This window comes from Chiloscyllium punctatum, chromosome X, assembly GCF_047496795.1.
Source record: "Chiloscyllium punctatum isolate Juve2018m chromosome X, sChiPun1.3, whole genome shotgun sequence".
NCBI classification, from domain to species: Eukaryota; Metazoa; Chordata; class Chondrichthyes; order Orectolobiformes; family Hemiscylliidae; genus Chiloscyllium; species Chiloscyllium punctatum.
The window spans coordinates 33,683,196-33,693,195 of NC_092791.1; positions in this window are offsets into that span (position 1 = coordinate 33,683,196).

The window sequence follows — 10,000 nt, forward strand, 5'->3', positions numbered from 1 at the left end:
TGCGTGTGTGTGTGTGAGAGAGAGAGAGAGAGAGGGGGAGGTGGTAGGGAACCCTATGTATTAAGCCTTTTAAAATCCTATTAAGCAGAAGTGAGCGGAAGGCAGGGTTTGGGGCGATGTGAGAGGCAGACCAGGAAGGGTGCAAAGTTATTCTGGATTTCCCCCCCCTTTAATTCAGAAAGGGTGTTTTCTTTATAAATGTAAGGGTTAAAGATCCTAGACCTATTTTCTCAGCCACTCACCCGCCATCTCTCGCCCACAGACACATTATGTCAAATAAATGAACAATATGTTGGTTTTAAATCTAGAGGTTTATGTGAAAAATAATCTTGTCGATTGACCTCCTAGACAGCACTGAAGAAAATGTTTCGTTTTTTTCAAAAAAAATTATATAAAAATTTATATAGGTTTACCCTCCTAATCTGAGCTGAGAAAATATTTAACTTTTAAATTTAGATGATCATATTTCTTAAAAACTTAGATTTACCCTCAACTGCACTTCTTTAAACTGCACAATTTTATATAAAAATATAGATTTGCCCCCCTCAGCCGCACTGAGGGGAAAAGTTTAAATTTAAAATGAGATATTTATATAAAAAGAAATATATATGTATACTCTCAATTGCACTGAATACATATATATATATATATGAGATTTATACTAATAAAATTATCTAGATTTATCCACCCCCAAATGAACTGAAGGACAAATTTAATTAACATTGGATATTTATATAAAATATATAGATTTACCCCAGTCTATTGCACCAAAAGAAAAGTTTAAATTTAAAATTAGACATTTTTATATGAAAGAAAGATTTTACTCTCAAAACTGCACTGAAGATAGAGTTTATTTGTTAGAACTAAAGATACATACAGATTTCCCCTTCTCAGGCTGTGCTGAAATAAAAAAGTTTATTCTTTTAAAATTAGTGATTTATGTAAAAATTAATGCAGATTTACCCTGCTAAACTGTACTGAAGGAAAAGTTTATTTTTCTAAAATTAGAGATTTATGTAAAAAAAGGTTTACACTCATCAATTGTACTGAAGAAAAGTTTAATTTTAAAATTAGTGCTTTATATCATGAACAAAACAGATTTCCCTCTAAACTGCACTGATGGTAAAGTTTACTTTATAAAATTAGAGGTATTTATGAAAAAAAAGTTTAAGTTGTAAAATTAGAGAGTTATATAAATATATAGATAGATAGATCTACCCTACTCAATTGTACTGAAGAAAGTGGTGATTTATATGAAACTTGGTGATTTATATGAAAAAAAATATCCTCTAAACTGCACTGGAGGTAAAGTTTATTTTGTAAAATTAGAGATCTTTATGAAAAAAATCACATTGCACGAAATAAGTTTAATTTTTAGAATTAGAGATTTATATAAATATATAGATATATCTACCCTCCTCAACTGTCCTGAAGAAAATGCTTAATTCTCAAAATTGGTGATTTCTATTTTAAAAAATTACTCTCTAAACTGCACTGATGGTAAAGTTTATTTTGAAAAGCTTTACGTATAGATTTTATATAGATTTACCCTCTTCAATCATACCGAAGAAAGTGTTTAATTCTTAAAATTAATTATTGATATATAAAAATTACCCTCCAAACTGCGCTGACAATAAAAAGTTTATTTTTTAGAATTAAAGATATATATGAAAAGTTTTATAGATTTACCCTCCTCAGCTGTGTGTTGAAAAAATGTTTATGTTTTGAAATTTAAGGATTAAATAAAAATTGTATAGATTTGCCCTACTTCACTGCATTGTAGAAAATTTGTTTTTTTTTTAAAAAATTAGTGATTTATATAAAAATAATGTGGATTTACCCTCCTAAACTGTACTGATGAAAAAAGTTTAAATTTAAAAGTAGAGATTTTTAAATTGAAAAGAGTTTTACCTCTCAACTGCATTGAAGGGAAAATTAATTTTTAAAATTAGAGATTTATGTGAAAAATATATAGGTTTACCCTCCTCCATTGCACTGAAAGACAACTTTAATTTTTTAAATTAGCGATTTATACAATAAAAATTAACTCTCTAAACTGCACTGACGGTAAAGTGGAATTTTTAAAATTAAACATTTATGTGAGAAATTATATAGATTTTCCCTCCTCAGCTGCGATTGAAGGGAGGTAGAGCTTTGGTTGAAAGAACACAACGCAAATAATAATGACAATGAAATCTCTGTAACTTTTGAAACCATGGTACAACAGAAAGGGATTTTTTTTCCTTGTGGAAATTACATTCAAAATCACCTCCCTAAACCCACAATTTGTGTTTATTTTGTTCAAAAATAAATAAAATGAAAATACACGTTTTGCATTCCTGGATGCACGTGTTGAAAAAGATATCTGTGTAGTAATTCCATTAAAAATGAAATGTTTGTACTTTCATAGCTCTGTGGATAACGGCCGATGTTTTGAAAAACATGTCCCTGTATGAATTATATTAAAAATCACAAATATTTACTTGAATGAACTCAGCTAAAGGAAGACGATTTGTTTTTTAGAGATCTCTTGTGGAAATGGTGTCAGATATTTAACTTGCTAAACTGAACCAAAGAGACAATAGTTATTTTTTAAAAAAAAATAAAATCTAAAATATGTTTTATCTTCCTAAACTGAGCTAAAGTGACAGATACATTTTCTTGTTAAAAAGATTCCTCCTCTTCTAGCCAAATCTGGGAGTTGTGCACTGTCTACGATACAGTCTGGAGATTTCTTTCCTTTGTAACTGGGCACAGCTTTTTAGTAATAATATTATCAGCCAGAATGTATGGTCATCTCACAAGGAGTGAGTTATTTGAGGACTATATATCCCATTGATGTAATGGGCACATTTAAAATTGTGTTAAAGGCAGAGGGAGATAAATCAGTCCCCATCTCTCTCTCTCTCTCTCCCACGATACTGGCGACAAAATTAAAACATATATTTTTAAACAACAGAACATTTATGAAGGTGTTGAAAAAGCTGGTCTTTTTTCTTTCTCCTCTGCTTCCTTTCAGAAGTTTTCATCAGCTGAAGGGAGGGAGGGAGGGAGAATGGTTTTAGCAAAAGGAAACGTATGCCAATCTCTCTCTCTCTCCCAGTCTCTCTCTCTCTCTCTCTGCTCTTTCTCTCTCCCAGTCCCTGGCTCTCTCCCAGTCTCTGTCTCTCTTTGTGTCTTTATCTCTCTCCCAGTCTCTCTCTCTCTCTTGCAGTCTGTCTGTCACTCGTTCTCTGTCTGTCTCCCAGTCTCTGTCTCACTATGCGTCTCTGTCTCTTTCCCAGTCTCTGTCTGTCTCTGTGTCTCTCCCAGTCTCTCTCTCTCTCTCAGTCTGTCTCTCAGCCTCTCTCTCTCTCTCATTCTCTGTCTCTGTGTGTGTGTGTCTCATCCTGTGCCTTTGACTCTCTCCCTGTCTCTGCCTCTCTCTGTGTCTCTGCCTGTCTCCCAGTCTCTCTCTCTCTCTCAGTCTGTCTCTCAGTCTCTCTCTCTCTCTCATTTCTGTCTCTCACTCTGTCTCTGTCCCTCTCCCAGTCTCTGTCTCTCTCTGTGTCTCTGTCTCACCTTGTGCCTTTGTCTCTCTCCCAGTCTCTGTCTCTTTCCCAGTCCCTGTGTTGGGAGTTTGAGTGTGTGTCTATGTGTGTGCTGGGGGTTTGTGTGTGTGTTGGGGGTTTGTGTGTGTGTGTGTGTCTGAGTGTGTGTGTGTCTGTGTGTGTTGGGGGTTTGTGTGTGTGTCTGTGCGTGTCTGTATATGTGTTGGGGGTTTGTGTGTGAGTGTGTGTGTGTGTGTTGGGGGTTTGTGTGTGTGTGTTGGTGTGTGTGGAGGGGTGAGTGTGTGTTGGGGGTTTGTGTGTGTCTGTGTGAGTGTGTGTGCATCTGTGTTTGTGTTGGCGGTGTGTGTGGAGGGGTGAGTGTGTGTTGGGGGTTTGTGTGTGTCTGTGTGTGTGTGTCTGTGTGTGTTGGGGGTTTGTGTGTTGGGGGTTTGTGTGTGTGTGTGTCTGTGTGTGTGTTGGTAGTGTGTGTGGAGGGGGTGAGTGTGTGTCTGTCTGTGTGAGTGTGTGCATCTGTGTGTGTGTTGGGGGTTTGTGTGTGTCTGTGTGTGTTGGGGGTTTGTGTGTGTGAGTGTGTGTGTGTGTTGGGGGTTTGTGTGTGTCTGTGTGTGTGTCTGTGTGTGTTGGGAGTTTGTGTGTGTGAGTGTGTGTGTGTGTGTTGGGGGTTTGTGTGTGTCTGTGTGTGTGTTGGGGGTGTGTGTGGAGGGGGTGAGTGTGTGTTGGGGGTTTGTGTGAGTGTGTGTGTGTGTCTGTGTGTGTTGGGGGTGTGTGAGTGTGTGTGCGTGTGTGTGTGTTGGGGGTTTGTGTGTGTGTGTGTGCGTCTGTGTGTGTGTTGGGGGTTTGTGTGTGTGTGTGTCTGTGTGTGTGTTGGGGGTTTGTGAGCGTGTGTGCGTCTGTGTGTGTGTTGGGGGTTTGTGTGTGTGTCTGTGTGTGTTGGGGGTTTGTGTGTGTGTGTGTCTGTGTGTTTGTTGGGGTTTGTGTGTGTGTGTGTGCGTCTGTGTCTGTACTGGGAGTTTGTGTGTGCGTGTGTTGGGGGTTTGTGTGTGTGTGTCTGTGCGTGTGTTGGGGGTTTGTGTGTGTGTGCGCGTGCGTCTGTGTGTGTGTTGGGGGTGTGTGTGCGTCTATGTGTGTCTGTGTGTGTGTGTCTGTGTGTTGGGGGTTTGTGTGTGTCTGTGTGTGTGTGCGTCTGTGTGTGTGTTGGGGGTTTGTGTGTGTGTCTGTGTGTGTGTTGGGGGTTTGTGTGTGTGTGTGTGCGTCTGTGTGTGTGTCTGTGTGTGTTGGGGTTTGTGTGTGTGCGTGTGTGTTGGGGGTTTGTGTGTGTGTGTCTGTGTGTGTGTTGGGGGTTTGTGTGTGTGTGCACGTGCGTCTGTGTGTGTTGGGGGTGTGTGTGCGTCTGTGTGTGTCTGTGTGTGTGTTGGGGGTTTGTGTGTGTGTGTGTCTGTGTGTGTGTCTGTGTGTGTGTTGGGGGTTTGTGTGTGTCTGTGTGTGTGTGCGTCTGTGTGTGTGTTGGGGGTTTGTGTGTGTGTGTCTGTGTGTGTGTTGGGGGTTTGTGTGTGTGTGCACGTGCGTCTGTGTGTGTTGGGGGTGTGTGTGCGTCTGTGTGTGTCTGTGTGTGTGTTGGGGGTTTGTGTGTGTGTGTGTCTGTGTGTGTGTCTGTGTGTGTGTTGGGGGTTTGTGTGTGTCTGTGTGTGTGTGCGTCTGTGTGTGTGTTGGGGGTTTGTGTGTGTGTGTCTGTGTGTGTGTCTGTGTGTGTGTTGGGGGTTTGTGTGTGTCTGTGTGTGTGTGCATCTGTGTGTGTGTTGGGGGTTTGTGTGTGTGTGTGTCTGTGTGTGTGTTGGGGGTTTGTGTGAGAGTCTGTGTGGTGTGTTGGGGTTGCGTGTGTGTGTCTGTGTCTGTGTGTGTGTGTGTGTTCGGGGTGTGTGTGCGTCTGTGTGTGTGTTGGGTGTGTGTGTGTGTGTCTGTGTGTGTGTGCGCGTCTGTGTGTGCGTTGGGGGTTTGTGTGTGTGTGCGCGTCTGTGTGTGTGTTGGGGGTTTGTGTGTGTTGGCGGTTTGTGTGTGTGTGTGTGCGTCTGGTGTGTGTGGGTGTGTGTGCGCTGTGTGTTGGGGGTTTGTGTGTGTGTCTGTGTGTGTGTTGGGGGTGTTGTGCATCTGTGTGGCTGTGTGTGTGGGGTTGTGTGTGTGTGTGCTGTGTGTGTGTTGGGGGTGTGTGTGTGGAGGGGGTGTGTGTTGGGGGTGTGTGTGGAGGGGGTGGTGTTGGGGGTGGAGTGGGGGTGAGTGTGTGTGGGGTGGGGTGGGGGAGCAGGGGTGAGTGTGTGTTGGGTGGGGTGGGGGAGAGGGGTGAGTGTGTGTTGGGGTGGTTGTGTTGGAGGGGGTGAGTGTCTGTTGGGTGGTGGGGGGAGAGGGGGTGAGTGTGTGTTGGGGATGGGGTGGGGGGAGAGGGGTGAGTGTGTGTTGGATGGGTGGGGAGAGGGGTGAGTGTGGGTTGGGGTGGGGTGGGGGGAGAGGGGTGAGTGTGTGTTGGGTGGGTGGGGTGGGGGTGAGTGTGTGTTGGGTGGGGTGGTGGGGTGAGTGTGTGGGGTGTGTGTGGGGGGGTGGTGTGGTGTGGGGGTGTGGTGGGGGTGAGTGTGTGTGGGTGTGGGTGGGGGGGTGTGTGTTGGGTGGGGTGGGGGGGGGGGAGTGTGTGTTGGTGGGGTGGGGGGAGAGGTGGTGTGTGTGGGGGGTGGGTGTGTGTAGGTGTGTGGGGTGGGGGTGGGGTGTGTTGGGTTGGGTGGGGTGGAGGGGGTGTGGGTGTGGGTGGGGTGTGTGGTGGGGGGGGGTGTGGTGTGTGTTGGGGGGTGGGGTGGGGGGGGTTGGTGGGTGTTGGGGTGTGGGTGGGGGGGGGGGGGTGGTGTGTGGGGTGTGGGGTGGGGGTGGGGGGTGGGGTGGGGGGTGGTGTGGGGGGGTGTTGGGTTGGGGGGGGGGGGGTGGGTGAGGGGGGGGGGGGTGGTGTGTGGGGGGGTGTGGGGGGGGGGGTGGGGTGGTGGGGGGGGGGGGGTGGGGTGGGGGGGGGGTGTGTGTTGGGGGGGGGGTGGTGGGGGTGTGTGTTGGGGGTGTGTGGTGAGGGGGTGAGTGTGTTGGGGGTGGGGGGGGTGAGGATGTGCAGTCCATCTTACTTATCTGTTGGCGTGTGATTGCTTTATTTGCGACGTTTGTCATTAGAACAGGAAATCGAAGTCATATGTTTATTTCCTCGATTTCACTTCCTCACCTCTTGACCAATCTAAACCTTAATTATTAAAAATAAATACAGGAAAGTAATTTTATTTGCTGTGAGAACTGACAAACTCAATGATAATGTTTTAATACCCCTATCCCTCTCCCCTCTGATCCTCTTCCCTCTCACTCCCTCTCTCTCTCTGTCTCTCTCTCTCTCCCTCGCATACCCTCACTCCCTCGTCTCTCTCTCTTTCTCTGTTCCTGTCTCCCTCTCACTCCGCTCTATCTCTCCTCTCACTCCCTCACTCCCGCTGTCTCTCTCTCTGTTCGTCTCCCTCACACTCCTCTCTCTCTCACTCCTTCTCACTCCTTCACTCCCTCTTCTCTCTCGTTCCTGTCTCCCTCTCGCTCCCTCTCTCTCTCTGTCCTGTCTCCCTCTCACTCCTCCTCTCTCTCTCTCTCCCTCACACTCCTTCACTCCCTCTGTCTCTCTCTGTCCTGTCTCCCTCTCACTCCCTCTCTCTCTCACCATTCCTGTCTCCCTCTCACTCCCTCTGTCTCTCTCTGTTCCTGTCTCCCTCTCACTCCCTCTCTCCCTCACCGTTCCTGTCTCCCTCTCAATTCCTCTGTCTCTCTCTCTCTCTCTGTTCCTGCCTCCCTGTCAATCCCTCTGTCTCTCTCTCTCTCTCTCTCTTCCTGTCTCCCTCTCACTCCCCCCTCTCTTTTTCTCTCTGTCTCTCTCTGTTTCTGTCTCCCTCTCACTCCCTCTGTCTCTCTCTGTTCCTGTCTCCCTCTCACTCCTCTGTCTCTCTCTGTTCCTGTCTCCCTCTCACTCCCTCCTCTCTCTCTCTCTCTCTCTGTTCCTGTCTCCCTCTCACTCCCTCTGTCTCTCTCTGTTCCTGTCTCCCTCTCACTCTCTCTCTCTCTCTCTGTTCCTGTCTCCCTCTAACCCCCCCTCTCTCTCTCTCTGTGTTCCTGTCTCTCTCTCACTCCCCCCCTCTCTCTCTCTCCGTTCCTGTCTCCCTCTCACCCCCCCTCTCTCTCTCTGTTCCTGTCTCCCTCTCACTCCTCCCCCTCTCTCTCTGTTCCTGTCTCCCTCTCACTCACTCTGTTTCTCTCTGTTCCTGTCTCCCTCTCACTCCTCTCTCTCTCTCTCTCTCCCTCTCACTCCTTCACTCCCTCTGTCTCTCTCTGTTCCTGTCTCCCTCTCACTCCCTCTGTCTCTCTCTGTTCCTGTCTCCCTCTCACTCCCTCTCTCCCTCACTGTTCCTGTCTCCCTCTCAATTCCTCTGTCTCTCTCTCTCTCTCTCTCTGTTCCTGTCTCCCTCTCACTCCCTCTGTCTCTCTCTGTTCCTGTCTCCCTCTCACTCCCTCTCTCTCTCTCTGTTCCTGTCTCCCTCTCACTCATCCCCCTCTCTCTCTGTTCCTGTCTCCCTCTCACTCCCCCCCTCTCTCTCTCTGTTCCTGTCTCCCTCTCACTCACTCTGTCTCTCTCTCTCTCTGTTCCTGTCTCCCTCTCACTCCCTCTCTCACCGTTCCTGTCTCCCTCTCACTCACTCTGTCTCTCTCTCTCTGTTCCTGTTTCCCTCTCACTCCCACCCCCCCCTCTGTTCCTGTCTCCCTCTCACTCCCTCTCTCTCTCTCTCTCTGTTCCTGTCTCCCTCTCACTCCCTCTCTCTCTCTCTCTCTGTTCCTGTCTCCCTCTCACTCCTCCCCCTCTCTCTCTGTTCCTGTCTCCCTCTCACTCCCCCCTCTCTCTCTCTCTGTTCCTGTCTCCCTATCACTCCCTCTCTCTCTCTCTCTCTGTTCCTGTCTCCCTCTCACTCCCTCTCTCTCTCTCTCTGTTCCTGTCTCCCTCTCACTCCTCCCCCTCTCTCTCTGTTCCTGTCTCCCTCTCACTCCCCCCTCTCTCTCTCTCTGTTCCTGTCTCCCTCTCACTCACTCTGTCTCTCTCTGTCTCTCTCTGTTCCTGTCTCCCTCTCACTCCCTCTCTCACCGTTCCTGTCTCCCTCTCACTCACTCTGTCTCTCTCTCTCTCTGTTCCTGTCTCCCTCTCACTCCCTCTCTCTCTCTCTGTTCCTGTCTCTTTCTCTGCTTCTCTTTTCTGTTTCTCCCCCTCTCTACCTCCATCCCTCTTCCTGTCTCTCTCTACCTTTCTCTCTCTATTTTTTTCCATCTCTCTCTGCCCCTCTGTCTCCCAAACTGCCTGACTTTCTTTTTCTGTCTGTCTCTGTGTGTGTCTCTCTCTCCCTTTCTCCACCTCTCTCTCTCTGTCTCTATCTCTCTATCTGTCTCTGTCCCTCTCTCTGTCTCCATCTCTTTCTCTCTCCCTGTGAATTTCTCTCTCTCTTGTCCCTCTCTCCTCTCTTTCTCAACCTCTCTGCGTTTCTCTTTCTCTGTCTCTTTCTCTCTCTGTCTTTCTCTAACTCTGTTCCTCTCCATCTCTCCTTCTCTCCCTCTCTGTCTCTCTCTCTCCCTCTCTTTTTCTTTCTCCACCTCTCTCCACGTGCATCTTTTTCTCTCCAACCCCTCCCCTCCCTCGCACTGACCCCCCCCCCCCCCCTCTCTCTCTTGACCAGTCACAACTTCATAATCTCTTATTGACCACTGGGTGCTGTATAATTGAGTTACAGAGTTGGGTATTTTCCTTCCTTTGAGGATTAAATCTACCGAAATGTCGACCCTTGCAGATCCTGGATGGGTATTTTGATTTTTCGAGCCCCCCGCTCCCACCCACCCCACAACCCCACCAAACTAAAAAAACAACCCCCATGGCGTGAACTTTACTTGAACTGAAGCGAGATCAATAAATCAGTGGCAGAATCATTTTATTTTATCTGGTTTTTGTCCTGCTGGGGATTGGGGCAGGGGGATTGGTCGCTGTCTCATCTCCTCTTGCTCTCCCCCCCCACCTCAAAAAAAAAATTAGCCGCTTCCAGAAAGGGAGAGGAAACTAAACTCGAAAGAGAGAGAGAGGGTGGGGGCAAGGGTCAGGAAGATGTAAATGATTTGCCAACACTTGCAGGTTTGAGAATTGGCGGTGGGGGCTATTTCTGTGCCAAGGGACACACATGTTTACTCATAAATGTAAATCATAATATTTAGGTTGTGGTTTCTTTTTAAAATAATGAGGGTAAATACAAGCATAATGAAATGACAACTGGGTGATTTAATACCGAGTAAATTAATCTCTCTCCCCCCACCTCATAAACACACACACATTCTGTCTCACACATAATCTCGCACACATTCTCTCT